A 21,352-nucleotide genomic window follows, 5' to 3' on the forward strand; every position below is an offset into this window, starting at 1 on the left:
AAAAAAAAAAAAAAGTAATTTAAACTGCAAGGAAAGAAAATAATTGCATTTGTGAAAATGTAGGTTTACAAAATTTATACTAAATATGTCAATGGCAAATTAAACATTGTTAATAGCCATATTTAGTATCTAAAGTTGTTGAGGCTGGGGATTGAGATCAGGGATACAAGGAGCTGCCTGGAGAGCACAAGGCCATGAGTTTAATCCCTCATACAGAAAAAAAAATCACAGTTGTCAATGATGCAATGCTATAAGCACATTTATTGAAACTAATACTTGGTATTTAATTGGCTTAATGTTTCTTTTGTGATCTATGTAATACCTGCAGATAACATGGCAACTACAGTGAATGATATACTGTCCCCTATAGGATTGCTATTTTCTGAGTTGTTTTTATTTTTTGTTTTCCCACAAACTTGAAAGTTGAAAATGTTGGCTGATGCTAGCTAGAAACACTGTGATAATCATTTTTTCAATTTAATGATATATTTCCCTATATCCATTAAGAACATTTTATTTGCTACAATTGCTCCAAGTCAAATTGATAAACAATTCTTAAAGTTACAGGCAGCTGAGTTAGTTAGAAATACAGGCAGCCATACCGTGATAAAGTGGAATGAAGTTCCTGACCTTCTATGTCTGGTATGAGCGTGTGTTCTATAAAACACAAGAATGAATTTTAGGAACAACAGAGTTGAAGAGCAGAATATATTTATTGAGAGAAAGAAAGTGATAATATTTTGCTCTAAATAGGATATTTTGGAAGTCGAGGTGGAACCAGGGGACTTTTACCTTGAAGTGACTTTCCTTTTCCCTATTCAAGGTACCTGTTGCAAGGAAGGAATCTCAATCAGCTACTTGCATATCAGCAATGACAACTTTAACCACCAACCAAGTCAAAAACTACTTGTATGCCACCCACACTTTTCCAGAAGAAAAAGCCAGACGCCCAGTGGTCATGGGGTTCTCTCCATATTCTTAGAATAAAGGCCATTTTCACTTTATATTCTCTTCTTTACTACACCAAAAATCCTATCAGAAAGCTTCTGTCTGGGAGAAACAGGAGGGGTTCTCAGCTGGTAGCAAAGTACTCTGTCTTTTCTAGGAATTTTATAGAATAAAATCATGTGGTGAGATAGGTTTAAAATGGATTAGATTACTGAAGTTACTGAGGAGATAAATTAGTACAGTAGAGCAGCAGAATATAAGAAATGTAAAAGTGGCCTTTTACTTAAAGAATGTGGAGAGGAGCCCACAGCCCCTAAGGGTTTGGCTTTTTTTTCCCCAACTCTCTATGGGGTTATGGGGTATATGTGACTTTTGACTGGATGTGGTGCTTGAGGGGAGATTGATGTCATGTGAGAGCTGATCCTCAGAGTAGCAGATCTAGAATGTCCGGAGTTTATTAATGTCTGTAATGCAGGGCCTCATAGCCACAATGGCTCAACTTAAAATTGGGCTTTTTTATATTTATAGTGATCTCCTCAATTTATACTGTGTTCGCATATTTGCATTCTCATGACAGGTAGTGGCAAAGTTCTTGAGAATGCAGAGATGTGTAGTAGTGTGCCTCAGTGGAAAAAGTCTTCCCAAACAACTCATGAACTCCTGTGTATTATACAGATCAGTACAAAATAATTTCTGAGCATACTTAATTATTTAGGTGGCACCCTTGCTCACAGACTAGGTTTGTGGGAACAGCCATAGAGTTTTGAAGTCTGAGAAAAATGAAGCAAATATGAAAGTGTTATCAAGGATGGGGTAAAAATTTGTGAAGGACAAATTCCAGAAAGGGCTACCTGTTAAATTCTCATCGAAAAATGCTGAAATTTAGGCATTTGCATGGACATATACACGTGATATCCTTCTGAATGGAAAGGAAAAGGTGTGTCATCTCTGAATTAAGAGCTGATATAGTGGCTTGGTTGTTCATAGTTTAAATATGGAAATGCTCTGCAATGGAATTTACTAAGTGATGTAAAGGAGAAGCTCTATACAGAAATTTTGCAGTGATATCAATAGTTAGGCATGAAGGGTTTCCTCCTGAGGATCGATCAGAGGAGCGTGGAAAGGATGTGCAAGTGACTGACAGAATGCAGGAAGTCAATAGCAGGACATACAACAGAGATGATCTTCACTGAAATTCAGGTAGTTCTTAGAGTAAGTGTGAAGTTAAAGTTGGGTTCTGATTGCTTCCTTGAGGTGATCAACACCAGCTCTGGCAACAATCAGTATTTCACATCCTTGCCAACCCATGAATTTTCTGTTCCATACTTGAGATCTAATTTGGATTATCTCTAATTATGCCCCAGTGTCATGAAGGTAAAATGTGGATTTTTTTTGTACCAAGGATCGAACACATGACCTATGATTTCCAGGCAGGCGTTCATGCCACTGAGCTAAATAACCAAATATGAAAGTGTTTTCTTTGTTGTATGGAAGATATCCACATTGTTTCCCAGAAAGTGTTGAATATTGTTGGAATTTTTCCATATTATATGGCTATAATTTTTAAAAACAAACCAAAGGTGTCTTATGCAGTCTCTTTTCAAGTTTCGCTTTGTCTGTGGGGTGTCACAGTCAGGGTTTCTCTATTTTAGACAGCTCTGTAACTTAGGATAGCCCCAAATTCAAGGAAGAAGTCCTTCACCAGCCTCACAAGATATATTCCTTATATCTGAATTGAAAGTGAACGCTTGGTGACAGTGAGCTATAAATTACAGCTTGTGCCTGGTTCCATTTTATATACTTATTTTTTAAAAACAGCATTTTCCACTAACATTTGAGTTATTATTTGTGTACCATATTGGATGGTATTTATGTTTTGTTCTATGAAACCAAATTCATGTTTCAAAATTTTGCTGAAGTATATTAAGAACAAAGTACTCACTGGCCTAAATGAGATTTGAAGAGACGTTATCTGCAGCCTATCAAAGTGATTGATGAGTTTTTTTTCTTTTTTTAAATTTTGAAAATGGTAAAATACAACAGAACAAGGCAGAATAAGACCAACTAAGATCATACAGTGAAATTGGTTCACAACTTCACAACTGGTTACTGCATTAACAGTAATAGGTATCACAGTATATTTTATTATCTTTATAATAGTTGTTCTTTTTTTTGTCTTTTTCCTTTTATCAGTACTGGGGATTGAGCCCACGACTGTCTCCTTGCAAGGCAGATGCTTATGCCACTGAGCTAAATCCCCAGCCCCAATAGTTATTCTTTCAAACACGTATATCAAAATGAGATGAAATACAGAACATTATAGTACTTATCAAAACAGAATATTGAATAGAGCAATACCATTAATCAGAAAAGAGCAAAACATTAATAAAAATATTTGCCTTCAAAGAGACAGTAGAAGGAAGTCCCCCTTTTTTGTTATGGTCTGCTTCCCAGGAGTCGCTCAGATTTCTGGTTCCCATTTGCTAATGGGGGTTGGCAGGAGAAGAGGGGTAGGGAAGTGGGATGTTTGATTCTAGGCCGTGCATCAGTAGGTTCACTATTGCTTAGTAGGGAGACAGGCCAGTTGTTTTGTTTTACAGCGTCCTAAGTTCCTACATGGCGTGGATCTCAGGAGCTGCTGCTAGATCTCCCCCTGGAATCGCCGCATTCTGCCAGACCTCCACCACTTACCAGGGAGAAGTGGTGCTTGCTTGCCTTCCAAGTGTCCTAAATTCCAGCATGGCATGGATCTAAGGAGCTGCTGCTGGTTTGCCCACTGGATGGGCCACAGTCCACCACACCACCACCACTTACCAGGGAAGGGAGGTGCTTGCTTGGCTTCCCAGTTGATTGATGGGATATTTATCTGCCTCTGTGCTTTGTGGATGCTGGTCCTTCAGGCTTCTCACTGTGAGCTCTGCATTAGAGACAGTACACAGGGACTATTGCAGTGACTCAGCACAAGAATCAGTGATCCTATTTCACTGTTACATTAGCAGTGAGTTGCAATCTAGCATCAAATTTGCTGTCTTCAAAAATGTGTATATACACAAAATTAATGACCAAGATATGGATTTAAATTTGAAGAAATCAGTCTTCATTCAGCTGTTTTGTTTGGTTGTATTTGTTTAGTTTTGTTTTGTTTTATTGAGACAAGCTTTCTGTATGTATATCAGCTAGCTTTGAACACCCTAGAATTGCCCTGAATTCACTGAAACCATCCTGCCTCAGCCTTTTGAGTTCAGGGCCTAGAATTGCCCTGAACTCACTGAAACCATCCTGCCTCAGCCTTTTGATTGCTGGCATTATAGATATATACCACCACACTTTGCTTTTGATTCAGATTTGTAGGAGAGAATTTAAGATATCCCAAACCTGGTGTCTCAACCTTTGTGTGAGAAATATATGTATGATCCTTTAGGAGGTGGTGACCTTTGAGGATGTGGTCGTGAACTTCAGCAATGAGGAGTGGACTTTGCTGAGTCCATCCCAAAAGAACCTCTACAGAGATGTGATGGGCGAAACCTTTAGGAACATGACTGCAATAGGTAATGACAAAATACTTTTGTCACTCATGCTGTCAGAATGTTGTATGTTGTTGTTTCATTAAAAACAATGTGAAAATATTTTAAAAATAGCTCAGACCTGGACACATTATATCATAACTCTAAACAAAATCTACTAATTTGTATGTATCATTCTAATGAACACTGGTATTTCTATGTCTACAATTCAGGAGGACTTGGGGATATCCAGGAAGCTGAAAAAGAATGCAAAATTTACTGGAGATACTTAAGGTAATTCCCACTCATAAGGAGAAGGAATGCTCCTGAGTAATTAGTGAGTCAGCAGAAAAACACCACCAAAGAAATGAGGCACCATTCAATTTATTGTCAGTAATATTCTCCGAAGATGTATAAGCTAGGGTATGTATAATGAGTGGATTAAATCAAGAAAATGTATGACATTGCATATAGACGTGTATGAAAGGCATACACTTTGAGTTATGACATTCTCTCTTCAGTTTTTCTACCCATATATACATGTGAATACAACACACCAATCATCTAAAAATTGCTAAGATTGCAATAGAATTTGAAATAAAATGGAGTTCTTGTGTTTCCAAGCCATGCTCTGAAGAATCAGCCATTCTGACTAAAATTCTTAGAAGGCTGGTAGAATGTTAATTGCACTCATTCTGAATATCAGTGTGCAGTTGTCTCTAGAAATTGATCCCCTCATACTTGTCCTGGATGTATTTTTAAAAATTCTAAATGCACATAAAATACTCATACATGCTTACTCATATATAAAGCAGATCAAGTTATAATAGAACAGGCCTTGAAGAAGCTTATCTACCTATTACTGGATTTGTGGAGAAGGAAAATGTTAATAGACTCTTTGTGATTGTGCATGCTTGTAAATCCAGCACACTAGGAATCAGAATTTGCAGAATTGCAAATTCAAGTTCAAACGTCACAGCTTAATGATCAGCAAAAATCTCTTAAAACATATTAAAAAGCTATAGATTTTATACTAATAGCTGTTGTTCATTCCCAGCATGGAAACGAAAAAAAAAAGTGTTATATAATGTCAAAAAATAAAGAATATAATGTCATTTGCCATAAGAAATAGGTAGTTCTTTCTCCCATCAATTCGGTGAAATAGCTCAGCTATGAAACCTAAAAGTTCACAGGGTTTCTCTTAGATGAGAAACCAAAATATAAATTGTGGAATGAAATGAAAGAGTTAATAGAGAAAAGTAAGACTGACCATATGGAAAAGGGAACTACAGGTTAAGGACAGAAGGGAGATTGTGATGGGGAAACATATCATAATGATCTGTGTGTGATGCACATATGTACCCATGCTCAAAGTGAAGCTAAAGATTCTGCATTTCAAAAGGTACCAAATTTTAAGATTTCCAAATGTGTACCAGTCTTTTGGGAATGGTTGTTTTCAACATGTCTTACAAGGCCATTCTGTTACTTCATGGTCAGAGTTTCTTAGCAGGCATTAAAAACAGAACTTGACATTAATGCAGTCATTAAACTGAGACCCATTTCACTGTGAATGTGTCTTTTTTTTATTTAATGTAAGGAAAGACTAAAAAAAACGAAATAAGTAGAAATGATACCACTTTCAAAGTGAAAATAAACAGTAAGAAATCTAAAGACAGTGATTACATATGCTGCTCATAGAAATAGTTAATGAAATACAAAAGTGAAATATATGATGTGGGGATTCAAACAGCCAGAGTGCAAACAATTTTGTTCAAATCTCCAAAAAAAACTTAGTAATATGATTATCAATCCGATATGTAATTTTTTTTTTTTCTTACAGAAATGACAAGGTAGGGAAATCCTATGGACATACATCTTGGAATCAGTGTAAAGAAGTATTCCTTTGTACTGCAGAAGGTAATGTGAATGTGAAAGAAGCAGAAACACACCACCATGTTCAGATCCATGAAAAATATGGCAGTGAGGAGAAATCCTATGTATGTCAGCAATGTGGAAAAGGGTTCACCAAATCTCAACATTGTAAGCAGCATGAAAGAATTCACACTGGAGTGAAACCATATGTATGTAAGCAATGTGGGAAAGCTTTTAACACACGGGCAAATTGTAAAACACATGAAAGGATTCACACTGGAGAGAAACCGTATGTATGTAAGCAATGTGGGAAAGCTTTTACCAGACCTGGATGTTGTAAGGAACATGAAAGAATTCACACTGGAGAGAAACCGTATGTATGTAAGCAATGTGGGAAAGCTTTTAACACACAGACAAACTGTAAAATACATGAAAGAATTCACACTGGAGAGAAACCCTATGTATGTAAGCAATGTGGGAAAGGTTTTACCCAACATGGAGCTTGTAAGCAACATGAAAGAATTCACACTGGAGAGAAACCATATGTATGTGAGAAATGTGGGAAAGCTTTTAACACACGTGCATACTGTAAGGTTCATGAAAGAATTCACACTGGAGTGAAACCATATGGATGTAAGCAATGTGGGAAAGCTTTTAACACATGGGGAATTTTTAAGAAACATGAAAGAATTCACACTGGAGAAAAACCCTATGTATGTAAGGAATGTGGGAAAGGTTTTACCCGTCATGCAAATTGTAAGCAACATGAAAGAATTCACACTGGAGAGAAACCATATGTATGTGAGCAATGTGGGAAAGCTTTTAACACACGTGCATATTGTAAGGTTCATGAAAGAATTCACACTGGTGTGAAACCATATGTATGTAAGCAATGTGGGAAAGCTTTTAACACATGGGCAAATTGTAAAATACATGAAAGAATTCACACTGGAGAGAAACCCTATGTATGTAAGCAATGTGGGAAAGCTTTTAACACATGGGGAGATTTTAAGAAACATGAAAGAATTCACACTGGAGAGAAACCATATGTATGTAAGCAATGTAGGAAAGCTTTTAACACACGGGCAAACTGTAAAATACATGAAAGAATTCACACTGGGGAGAAACCCTATGTATGTAAGCAATGGTAGAACCAGTGTATATAAGCATCATGAGAATTTTTTGAGCACAAGTACATATTGCATAAAGAATGAAAAACTTCACACTGGGCAGAAAACTTATATATGTAAGGAATGTGGGAAAGGTTTCAGCAGACATGTTCATTGTCTAATACATGAAAAAATTTGCAATGTTGAGAAACCCTGTTTATGTGAAGAATGTGGGAAAGCTTTCGCCACACATGGATTTTGTAAAATACATCAATGTCTCCACTCTGGTGAGAAACCCTATGTATATAACAATGTGGCAAAGCTTTTACCACATACAGTCATTGCAAAACACATGAAAGAATTCACACTGGGAAGAACCACTGGCTATGTAAGCAAGTAGAGACACTTTCAGCAGCCCGATTGTAAGTGAAATACGTGAACAAGCTCACACAAGAGATAAATCCTATGTGTTATGGGAATACTCTCAGCACACATGATCATTGTTACATATCTGAAAGAGTTCACTTTATCCTATGTGCATTAACAATGTGAGAAATATGGCAATCCATGTTTGTTGTTAAATGCATAGAAAAATCAGCATACTTCAGACAGTTTAGATCTAAGTTTACTTTAAAAATTCCAAGTAGACCTGAAGAAATAATCAATATAGAAGTTTGGTGTCAATATTTATTCACAAATTTTCCAGAAATGACAAATCTGAAATGGAGCTCTACTCAAGTACATATTTTGTATGGTTTTCAGTTAATCACTTATACCTCTTTAGATTTTTTAAAGTGTCTTTGTGCTTCAACATGGCATCTTGTAATTAAACATGGTAAACTGAAATGGGCTTTTCACTTTCAAGTATGGATAGTGTCTATGTACTTAATATTTTGTCTTTAAACCTTAATTTTTATATTTTTGTGAACAATTTTTATTTAAAAAAAAAACCAAAAAGTGTAGAAATAATACAGAAGTTCTGAAAAATAAACGATAAGAAATCACTAGTTGATTAGTTACATATTGTCATCTTAGAAGTAATTGTTCAAGTTACAAAATTAAAGCATACAAAGTGATATTCAAATAATGACATTGCAAACAGTTCACCACCGTGATCCAACAAAAACTTATTAATATTCTTATCTGTTCTATAAACTTATTTTTTATCTTAAAGATGGTAAGATTAAACATGAAAAAACAAAACAGTTCATATGGAAACAAGTTAAGGAAACACAGGTTTCACATCAAGTCCACTGAGATGTTCATTTTCTATCTTACTGTCTCTAGTTTTCTTCAAAATAGTTGTTCCCATCTTCACAAGCATTGAATATATACTGAACATTATAGAACTAATCAAATAATTACAGGATGATACGGGCTTTTTTGATCTTCAAGACTGATTTTGGGGAAGTTGATAATGATTACCATAATGTGTCTCATTCTTTTCGTAGTAGACGTCTTTATTTTTATGTATGCTGAAATTGAACATAAGAGACTAAACTAATATCACTCTGAACAGTGAATAACAGTATCCTGAGAAGGAGAAAGGTGAGGAATTGCCTAAAAAAAGAAGGCAGAGCACATTGTGAAAAGTGTATTAGGATTTAAAAGCTACAATAGTTCTGTTGCTCTGTTTAGTTTGATTATATTTTGTTGTGGTCTGTCTACTCATATTAGATTTGAGGGCACAGAGAGATAACCCAAAAATGGCAGGTTATACCATGATGGTAATTGTCCTTAATTTCCTATTAACTAAAACTGAAACCCTGTATTACTAACATTGTCTTAGTATGACTGATATTATTTTAAGCTGCTTTGTTTGAATGTTATTTGGCCTTGACTGATTTTATTCACATTTGGTATGATTGCTGGTATCAAGTCCAAGAGTAGAGGCAACTACTCTGAAGGTGATAAGATGTGAAAGATATATATTGGGGGGCTGGGGATTTAGCTCAGTTGCTTAAGCCCCTGCCTGGCAAGTGTGTGGTCATCAGTTTGATCCACAGTACCAAAAAATAAATAAATAAAAGATATAAATTCCAGGTTTAATTTTTTTTATTTAAGGAGAAAAAAGAACATAAAAAAGCAAAGCAGTAAAAGGGTACAAATAATACAGAATTTCAAGAAAAAATACAGTAAGAAATCACTAGTTAATAGGTTACATATTGTCTTCTTAGAAACAGTTGTCCAAATTATAAAATTAAAGCATATAAAGTGAACATTCCTACAGCGAGACTGCAGAGAGTTCTGTTCAATGATCCAACAAAAGCTCAGTAATATGGTTTTCCTTCCTACACACTCAACCAGGCACTTAGTTCCCTTAGACCACCTTCCTTTCCTCTCTTCTTCACAATAACAATTACCCTTTTGGGTTTTGTTTACTCCAATAGTTCTTATTACTTTTTTTGAAGAGAACAAAACCTCAAGTGAGTTAACAAAACAGTGTTGGTTAGAACATAAGGATGGGCATAGTACTTGACGCAATCAGTTGATCAAAAATGGTTAGCACTGTGCCTCTTGCTATTTTTAAAAAGAGTTCCCTATATCATCAGGTATAATAGAATTGATCAAAACAGTAGACAACAAGACCAATAAAATCTACACTGGAGACCTTACAGAATTTCAAAAGAAGATAATAGTCAAACCATAATGGGCATCATAGTAAATCTTATTGCCTACAAAGTGGTTGCCTATACTCTCAAACTTGATACTATCAAACAAAATAGAATATAGTAAAATCAGGCAGAACAAGATGGGGAAGCAATACTGGGGTTAAAATCAGGTTAATAGGAAAACAAAAATGTTGCTATAATATATCGCACTATTTTTTAATTTAGTTTTCCTTTAACTGAAAAAAAAATAAAATGATTTTTTTAAAAAGGGTGGAGATCAAGATAAAAGAGACATCGTGATAGAACAACACAGGTCAGAACTGAACAATTAAAGCATCATTTGGTTTCACCACCAGGTAATCTAACATAATAGTAGTCACCATAGCGCCTCTTTCCTTGAATTATTTGAGTATAACTTCGTATACTATAGAATCAATCACATTCAAGACAATGAAAGAATTACAGGGTATTTAGAGCCAGTTAACAGAAAATGAACAATGATTTTTATATTATCTCTTTGCCTGTAAAAATTGTTTTATACTATCACAGTAAAATATATTAAGATACAACATGTTAAATCCAGTGGAAATATATACAACAACTTGATGGGAGTTCTAAAGGAGATGATATTAAATCAACACTAGCTTTTATGATGTGTTATTTTCCTCAGAACAGCTATTTTCGGTACTAAAATCGAAAAACCCAGGGTAAAACCATTGCACTTAATGAGTAAAAACATTATATGGATTCAAACAATATGATTGGGTATCATGATTACCACATACTTCTATGTATTATCATTTCTTATACTAGGGAATATATTTGGTATTTATACATTGGAGTTTGATTTATTTCACTTATGAGTATGGTCTCAGTCTATGTACATTTATTTATGTGTCAATGTGATCATTCTTTATAGCTGAGTAGTTCTCCATTGTATAAAAACACCATAACTTTTTGATCCATTCCTCATTTGATAGACAATTAGGTTGTTTCCAAGATCTGGCTATTACAAACTGTGCTGGAATAAAAATGGGTGCACATATATCACTGTGGAATGATACTTTCAGTTCTTCTGTGAATATGCCTAGAAGTAGAATAGCTGGGTCAAAAGGTGCTTCCAGTTCCAGCTTTCTGAGAAATCTCCAGACTGAGCTCCACAATGGTTGTACCAGTCTACACTGCCACCAAAAGTGCAGGAGAGTTCCTTTGTCCCAACAGCGTCTCCAACATTTGTTGTTGGTGGTTTTCTTGATCTTGGCCATTCTTTCAGGAGTGAGATGAAATCTCAGTGTGGTTTTGATTTGCATTTCTCTAATGACAATGGATGGTGAACATTTTTTCATGTATTTATTTGTCATTTGTATTTCTTCATCTCAAAATTGTTTATTCATCTCAGATGCTAATTTTTGGATTGGGTCTTTGAATTTTGGTGGTCTCCTTTTTAAAAATGCTTTATATGTTTTAGACAGAAGTCCTCTGTCTGAGGGGTAGTTCACTAAGATTTTTTTCCCAGTTTGTGGGTTTTCTTTTCACTATACTGGAGATTTCATTTGATGTGCAGAAACTTTTGAATAAGAGGTGATCCCAATTATTGATTCTGGGAAGCATTTCCCATGCGGTTTGAGTCCTGTTCATGAATTCTCTACCTACTCCTATGTCTTCAAGGTTTTTACCCAATTTGTCTTCCAATAGATTTAGTGTTTCTGTTTTAATATTCAGATCATTGATCCATTTAGATTTTACTTTAGTACATGGTGATAGGCATGAGTCTAGTTTTAGTTTTAGGCATATGGATAGCCAGTTTTTCACCACCATTTATTAAAGAGAATGTCATTCTTCCAGTGAACATGTTTGGCCCCTTTATCAAAGTAAGATACTTGAGTGTGTTTGTAGTTGTGGATGTATCTTCTCATCTATTCCACTGATCTTCGGCTCTGTTTTGGTTCCAGTACCATGTTGATTTTACTACAGTTGATTTGTAGTATAACTTCAAGTCAGGGATTGTGGTACTTCCTGCCTTGCTTTTGCTGCCTCTAACTGTCTTTGTTATTCTAGGTTTTTTCTCATTCCAGATGAATTTTAGGGGTGATTTCTCAAGTTCTGTGAGGTATGTTGATGGTATTTTTATCGGGATTGCATTACATCTGTATAAAAGTTTTGGGAGAATGGCCATTTTCACAATATTTATTCTTCCTATCCATGAGCAAGGGATGTCTTTCCATTTTCTGAGATCATCTTCAATTTCATTTTTCAGTGTGTTATAATTTTCCCTGTATAGGCCTTTCATTTCTTTCGTGAGAGTAATTCCTAAATATTTCATTTTCTTGGTTGCTAGTGTGAAGGGTGTGGCCTCTCTTATTTCTGTCTCTGTGACTTTGTTGTTAGTGTATAGGAATGCTATTGATTTTTGAGTATTGATTCTGTATCCAGCTACATTACTGAATTTATTTATTATATCTAGGAGTCTTTCAATGGAACTTCGGGGATCTTCTATATAAAGTATCATGTCATCTGCAAATAATCATAATTTAACTTCTTTTCCTATCTTTACGCCTTTTATTTCTCTCTCTTTTCTAATTGCTCTGCCCAGTATTTCCAGTACTATATTAAATAGGAGCTGTGATGAGGGACATCCTTGTCTTGTGCCTGATTGTAAAGTAAAGGCCTTCATATTTTGACCATTTAGTATGGTACTGGCTGCTGTTTTGTGATTGCCGGCCTTAATTATATTGAGGTAAGGACCATCTATTCCAATTTTCTGCATGGTTCTTATCATAAATGAATGTTGGACCTTATCAAAAGCTTTTTCTGCATCTATAGTAATGATCATGTGATTATAACTTTTGGCTCTATTGATATGGTGTATTACATTTACTGATTTACATATATCAGTCAATCTCTGCATGCCTGGGATGAATCCCCCTTGGTCATGGTATATGATCTTCTTGTTGATTTGGTGCATCCTATTTGCCAATATTTTATTGAGGATTTTGCATCTGTGTTCATTAGGGAGATGGGTCTGTAGTTCTCTTTTTCAGTTGGGTCCTCCTCCGGTTTTGGTACTAGAGTAATATTTGCTTCTAGGAACAATTTATGAAGGATTGCTTCCCTTTCCATTTCAATGAAGAATTTGAGGAGAGTTGGCATTAGGTCTTCTTTGTATTTCTTGTAGAATTCTTCAGTGAATCCGTCTGGGCCTAGGCTCTTCTTTGTAGGTAATGATTTTATTATGTTTTCAATTTCATTAATAGAATTTGGGTTATTCAGTACATCTTTGTGACCTAGCATTGGTACTTCATATGCTTTAGGAATCTGTCTATTTCTTCTGTGTTATAAAACCTTTGAGAGTAGAGGTTTTCGAAATAGGTGTTGATGATCTTCTGTATTTCAATAGGGTCTGTAGTAATTTCACATTTTTATTTCTTATTGCATGGGTTTGAACGTTTCTTCCATTCTTTAAATAAGGTTGGCTAGGGGCTTTTCAATTTTATTTGTTCTTTCAAAGAACCAGGTCTTTGATTCATTGATTTTTTGGATTTTTTTTTAGTCTTTATTGCATTGATGTCTGCTCAGATTTTTATAATTTCTTCTCTTCTTTTGGCTTTGGGCTTGACTTGCTCTTCTTTTTCTAGATGTTTGAGGTATAACATCGGTTATTTATTTGTATTCGTTCTGTTTTCCTAATGTGGGAACTCGTGCAATAAATTTTCCTCAGAGGACAGCTTTCATTGCATCACACAGATTCTTGTACAATGTATTTGTGTTTCCATTTGTTTGTAGGTATTGTTTAATTTCTTCTTTAATTTCCTCTGTGACTCACTGATTACTCAAGAGTGTTATTCAGTTTCCATGTGTTTGTAGGATTTTTGCAGTATCTTATCATTAATTTCTAATTCCATAGTGGTATGGTCTGATAGCATGCAAGGGATAATTTCAACCCTTTTGCATTTATTTAAATATGCTCTGTGAATTAATATATTGTCTATTTTAGAGAATGACCCATGTAATACTGAGAAGAATGTGTATGCTGTTGTTGTTGGGTGGAATACTCTGTATATGTGTTAAGTCCATTTGTTCACAGGTTCAATTCAGTTCTTTTATTTCTTTGTCATTTTCTGTCTGGTTGATCTGTCCATTGGTGTCAATGGTGTGTTAAGATCTCCTGTTAGAATTATGTTACTGCTAATTTGATTTTTCATTTTTGTTAGTACTTGTTTTATATAACTGGGTGCTCTGGAGTTTGGTGCATATAAATTTAAGATAGTTTTCTCTTCCTCTTGGAGTTTTCCCCTAACCAGTGTGTAGTGACCTTCTTTATCCCTTCTGATCACTATTGGCTTGAAGTTCACATTGTCTGCAAACAGAATAGCTACCCCCTCCCTTTTTTTTTTTTTTTGGTTCCTGTTGCATGAAGTATTGTTTTGTATCCTTTGACTTTCAGTCTGTGAATATCCTTTTGGGTTTAGTTGGGTTTCTTGTAGACAGCATATGGTTGGATTTTGTTTCTTAATCCATTCTTCCAGTTGGTTTCTTCTAATTGGTCCATTGAAACCATTTACATTAATGGTTAGAACTGTTATATGTTGGTTTATTGTTGACATGTTATCTTTCTGCTGTTGCATCTTTATCTTTCTGCTCTTTTTAACTCTCTGTTTTGTTTAGTGCTTTTTCCCTAAATGTACCTAGGCTGTCTTTCAGTATTCTTTGCAGAGTTGGCTTGGTGATGAAGTTTTTCAGCTTTTCTTTGTCATATAAGTATCTTATTTCTCCATCGATTTTGAAGGACAGTTTTTCAGGGTACATCAGTCTAGGTTGGAAATCATTTTCCGTTAGGATCTGAAATACTTTGCTGCATGCTCTTATTGACTTCATTGTTATTGCTGAGAAGTCTGCTGTGATTCTGATATGTTTTCCTTTATAGGTGATCTGTCTCTTCTCTCTGACAGCTTTTAATATTCTATTCATTTGCTCAATTTCTGGGATGGTCATTATTATATGTCTGGGTGTAGATTTATTTTGGTTATGGCTATTTGGATTTCGATACACTTCATTGATCTTGATATCAGTTTCCAATCCGTATTTGGGAAATTTTCATCTATTACTTCTCTAAATATCCTCTTGACATCCTTTATGTTGTCCCCTTCTTTTTCATTTATCCCTATCAACCTTATGTTGTCCCACTTTGCATCATTTTGCAGGTGTTCAATAGTTATTTCCTGGTTTCTTGTCATTTTTAAAAGATCTTTCCTTTCTTTTTCACTGGCTACAATCTTGTCTTCAAGGTCTGAGATTCTATCTTCATACTCATTGAGGCAGTTTTTACAACTTTCAGTGGAGTTTTTGATTTCCTGTATATCACTTTTCATGTGCTTTATGTATTCTGTTTGTTTCTTATAGAGTTCATCCAGGGATTCTATCTTTTTGTTTAGTTCCTCCAATTTTTTAACTGTGTCTTCTTTAGATGTGTTCAGAATCTCCTTCATTTCTTTTAACGTTTCTTTTTTTACCTATGAGATTATTTCTAGTTTGAATTTCTTTAATGCTTCCCAAAGTTGCTTCTTTATTTCAGTTACTATTATTTCAGGTATTTCAGTTCTGTGGATTGTGTTTTCTTCTATGCACATGGCTTCCAGGCTTTTTTGGGATGGGATGGATGTTTGAAATTGCATTTTGGTCTTTCATTTTGTCATTTTGCTGTATTTTCAAGCTTCAAGTATTGTTCCAAGTGAGGGAGCGAGTTCACCCAGATTGGGATGGGATTCCATGCTTCGGCTGAACTTGTTGGCAAGGTAGGGAGTTCCCCCAGACTGGAATTGGAATCTGTTCCTCGGCCCCACTCGTTGGTCCCGGCAGGAATCTGCGGGCTCATCCCCAGGTGAGGAAGAGAATTTCCCCAGACTGTAAAAGGATTCTGTGCCTTGGCCCGACTTCCTGGTTCTGACTCGCTGGTCCGAACTCACTGGTCACAGTCGGCAACCATCTGGTCCCCAGGTGAGGAAAGGAGTTCCTCCAGACTTGGATGATATTCGGTGCCTTGGCCTGACTTGCCGGTCCTGGCAGAAACCACGGGTTCTACATCAGGTTTGATTATTAACTGCTTTCACATCCTACAATGTCTTCAAAGTTGTGTTTTTATAAAAATAGCTATATAATGTTATGCTTAATTATATAGTCCCTGATGATGTGGACAATTCTATTGAAAATAACAAGAGAAAGAATAGTAAGTACTGTATATCACCTAATATTGTGATCTTATATGTCTCTTTAATATCATGATTTTCTAGGAATTTGTTTTGTTGTCTTATTTTGATCTGTTTTCCCCCATAACACAGAAAGGATAGATATACACATAGAGATTCACACATGGGAAGAATTTCTAACCTATTTATTGGAACAAATAATATAATGCATAATGTAATGAACAGATACTCTGAAGAAGAAGTGACACTAAGAAACCCAATGCTAATTCTGTAGCATTATGATATAAAATTGAGCAATACTATTATTCACTGTTCAGAGTGATATTAGTCTAGTCTCTTATTTTTTTGGGGGGGGTGTAATTTTAACATGGCTTTGTTAATCTTTTGATGCACATGCTTCATTTTCTCTTTCATAAATGATGTTTCTGAAGTTGATGCAATATTTGGTATTAAGATATACATCTGTAGAAGCTTGGAGCATGTGTTTTTGAAAAAGTTGTGTTCTTTTCACATAACTTGTACATTAATGAACGTTATGTTTTCCAAGTTGTGACAAGACATCTGCTGATTTCCTAGCATCACTGGATATCATACCATGTAAATTATGTTGCCTGATTTTGTTTCTCAGTGGAGCCAATATTGGTCATTTAAGTAAACCTTTGTTTTTCTAACCATCAGAATTTAACCATCAGAATTGTTATGTTTATATTACATCTTTATTTGCTAGTAAGGTTTCCCCACATGTACCAAATGTAAACCATACTACTGTGAGTTTCTGATTGTGCCATACTGACAGAATTGTAACTTGTCTCCAATAGCACATCACAATATATATATATATATCGATATCTCCAGAAATTATAAAATTTGGCATGATTTATGAGTAACCATACTTTGAAATCAATTTTTCTTAAATATGGAGTTGTTTTGGCAGAAAACGTTGCTATTGGATGTATCATGCAAATGCCTTTATTTTAGTCCTTGATGCTGTGAATGCATTGTATATTTTGTAATTATTACTGTTTTTTCCTAAAATACTGAAATAATGGCATGAAGGGAAAGCTAAATTTTGAGCTGTCAACACAGTAAAAAGTAAATTTGCTAAATTAAGATTCAGATTGTGTTCTGTTTTACTGAATTGTGAATTTATACAATGGCATATCACTTTATTTATAAGGACCAGTGTATGAGGTTTGTGGTGTGTACTGATTATCTTTAAACACATACACTGGGCCATGAGTCCCAGTTGGTTTCCTGTGGCCTGTGGTTTTCATTTCCATTTTAATATTCATGTAATTTGTAACGTGTTTAATGCAGTGTTGTTGAATACAAAATCTGCTTAGGAATTATATTGTTAAAAACTGTGGTGTCATGAAAACACAAGTGAACATTGCAGTAAATACCCCTAATCCAATGAAGATAGCTTTCCCAAGTCTCAATTATTCTTGGGAAAATAAATTACTCACCTCTTATGTAATCACCACTAAAACTATATCTGTTTTGTACCTGAAGAACCTGATATACTTCACAAAGTAAAAGACACTGTGAAGTACATTGTTAGCCTCCATGCACTACAGCATGTGGCCAGATCCCCTGCAGCATATTTCTGCTTACCATCAATGGGAATATTTGGAGTTTGTATTACAGAAAATAATAGAATACTGAATCTATAAGAATGTATCCCAAGTACATGCACTTTCTCATTTTACCATGACAGTAAATCTTCCTTGTCCTATTGATGCATGCTTGTAATGCTAGCACCTCAGCAGGCTTAAATTAGTGGAAGAGGAAGTTGAGTCTAACCTACACAATTAGAGTGACCTTGTCTCAAATATATCTTCAAGTTCTGCAGATGTTGCTTAATGCTTTAAATCTCCTCCCTTTCTTCCCCAGCATCAACATTTTTTAATACTCACAATTGCACATCAGTAGTTGTCTTTTTATCGGTTGGCCATGTAGCAGTTATTCTGGAGAATCACTTGTGAAACACATTAGTTTTCGCAGTGACCATCCTGAGCATCATTTGGGCAGTTGTCAGTTTAACCCATTCATTCTTGTATTGAATACAGTAGAATTGTCACTTTTATATTCCTTGTTATTTTATAAGAACTAACAAAAAGTATGCAATTTTTGGTCATTTTGTATTTAAATAATTGCATTGGTAAGGAGTTACCTATAAAATTAGGCTAAAGATGATTTCTTTAGTTCAAGCATCAGGAGAGAATGAGATGGGATGATAATGGCTTTGAAGCTGAGTTTGGGAGGCAATTGCTATATGGTTTAGCAGAGTGTGAAACAGTTCTTTTTATGCCTGCATTTGAAGTTTAAGAAACAAGTACGTTGAGGTCAAGAATATAAATGTACGATAGGGTAATATAATCACTACTGCAAATTGTGATTTTTCTTTTACTCAGGAAGTGTACTTTTTTGGTAATTTGTGCAGCAGTCTCAAATATGCCTCTATTGGAGTAAAACATAGTGAAACATGAAAGAGCCGGACATTCCATGTTCTGAGTGTAGAGGTATTAAAAAACATTTTTAAAATACTATTCCTGCTGTTTTGTGTAGAAAATAAGATAGCATGACAAAAGAAGCAAAAAGGACCTTGTAAGATTTTAATCCTCCTGCATAAGCATACAAGCCACAAAAAAGTCAAACCAAAAGGATGAAGAAATAAACTACAGAATGAGAGAAATTTTGCCTATTACTCCCTGACAGCTGACATGTAAAACCAATAGGAACGTGAAAGGAATGAACATTTTTCAGAATATGTACAAAGTGCGAAGAAATACTTGAAGAACTATTGAGCATTTTTGCACAATAGAGAAATGCAAATATGGACATCATTTCATTGCAGAGAGAACCACTCACCATAAGATCTAAAGAACATTCAGGAGACTACAGGAGAAAAGGAATTATTTAATCTTTTTGGTGGAAATGTAGGTAAGTAGTTCAGCTACTACTGAATTCAATTTTTAAAGTATTCAAAAGACTAAAATTAGTAATTCTCATTAGTGCAGTGCTTCCTTTAGTGGGTCTCTTCCCCAAAGAGTTAAGGACATATTGCAGTGATTCATGCAGATTCCTGTTACTGCAGCAATAGTCATTTTTCTGTGGAGAGCAGCAGCAAGCACTGCTCCATCACCACCAAATACCAATGACGAACAACAAATACTCACTAGTGTACTCCATTTGATATATGATGTGATATATTATTGTGAAGTCAGCTGTGACTTAGGTTTTCCAGTAGACTACAGGTCAGTGTAAATATGATAGTCATGCTAATGTCACAAGGCCATCACTAGTACACTATTACGTTCATTAGATTTGATGTTTTATCTTTTGAGGAAGCATGTTGTTATGAAGTTCAGGCTGGCTTTGAGGTCACATTATAACCCAGAGTGGTCTCAAACAATTCTCCTTCCTTAGTGTCTCAAGTACTGGGCTCCACACAAGAGCTACCATGCCTAGTTTATATTTGGTATATTAAGTGCATATTCAGGATATTTTATTTCAACTGTTTATGTTGTTAAAGTATTTCCATATTTTACCTCCAGCATTTGTAGAAACTTTGGCATTATTGAGGTGGTGATGTGCATATCCCCAGCCCCATGACATTGTCTGCTGGGTTCAGAGCTGTCAGTGTACTGCAGTGAAACATAGCTGTACATAAGTGTTTCCTCTTCTACTTTCCTTAGAAAACATTTTTAAAATTTCCATGGATAATCAGAGAGTCAATAACCCTGGCTAGAGTTTCATGCAAATGCTGACAGTTAAGTACAGTGTAGCACTGACCCAAAGATAACTTTCTGTCACCTGAGAGTCTCTATAGTCCTTTCTGTACACACACTTTGTGCCTGGGCCAGCACCTGTTGTGGGTCCCAGAATCTGCTGCAAAGCCATGGAACACATAGCTTTGTGACCGCCTCTAGACTGTTGTCCTATATGCCACTCTGCTGAGGCAGAGTACAGCTTCTGGCAAGAAGCCAGAGACTCTGAGGCTCTGAGACAACACTGGTTTTTCTTTGTGAACATAGATAATATTATATTTCTGTAAGACAGACAGCTCTGTCCCATATTTCTAACCAGGAAGACAGAAGATGAATCTGAAGACTGTGGATTAGACAGGGGTGCTGCTCTTCTGCTCTGCCAGCCCAGTCTTGGGTGGGAACCCGACAGTGGCCCAGGCTTGCATCCTCCCAGGACCTGCACCAGCCCACGAGGATCTGCCCTCAGGGCTTGTCAGACCCAGTCACACTTAGGGCAGGAATTGTGTAGGGGGATTCACAGTGGTGGTCAGGCCTTAATGTTACTCTGCTGGACTCAGTGAGTCTGAGTGGTTTGTGGCTGAGCCTTGTGACACCTGTCCTGGTCTCTCTCCTGCCTCTGGGTGCCAGAAGGCTGCGGACAGTGAGCCCTGTCCTTTAATGCCCTTGTCATTTGGCATTTGCCCGCAATCATCCTTAAGGCTCTGGGATGAGTGAACCATTTTTTCAGCCATTCCCACATGATCTACCTATGCGGGATCCTGAGGCTGGGGTCCCGTGTCCTGGGAAAGCAGCATAACCTGCTCCCTGTTTACTGTCTTGAGCCAACTGTCTGTAAAGACCAACTGTCACCAGACTAAGGTGCCTATTGACCTGAGGCTTCAGAGTTCTGTTTGGACCTGTCACCAAAGAAGTGAGGTCATGCACTGGGGTCCACAATTTGGCTTTCCTCTATGATATCACCTTTATTTTTGTTGTGGAACAAATATATATCCTCCTTAGAAACAAGAAGTTAAAATGCTAGAAAACTGTATATACATTTAGACTTTGCTGCACTTTGAAAATTTTAATGCAGCAAACATGTAGATGCTTCAGATGTGTGAGGCTGGGTGCCAAACACAAATGTCCATCCAAAGGATCCATTGTCTCGGAGGATGAAAGACACATTGTCTTCTGTTAAAGATTCGTCAAATGTTAGGATGACTTCCTTTCTTGGGCTTATATTAGTTTCATTTCAGTTCCATTAGGAAGCAAAATACCCATAATAATTTTACCAAACAATGTGAAGGTCTCATGTTATAAACCCCATATATCCAGGGGAGGAGGATTCATAGCCAG

Source organism: Cavia porcellus, unplaced genomic scaffold (assembly GCF_034190915.1).
Source record: "Cavia porcellus strain 051 isolate PalLab524CR breed Dunkin Hartley unplaced genomic scaffold, mCavPor4.1 scaffold_233, whole genome shotgun sequence".
In the NCBI taxonomy this organism is placed as follows: domain Eukaryota; kingdom Metazoa; phylum Chordata; class Mammalia; order Rodentia; family Caviidae; genus Cavia; species Cavia porcellus.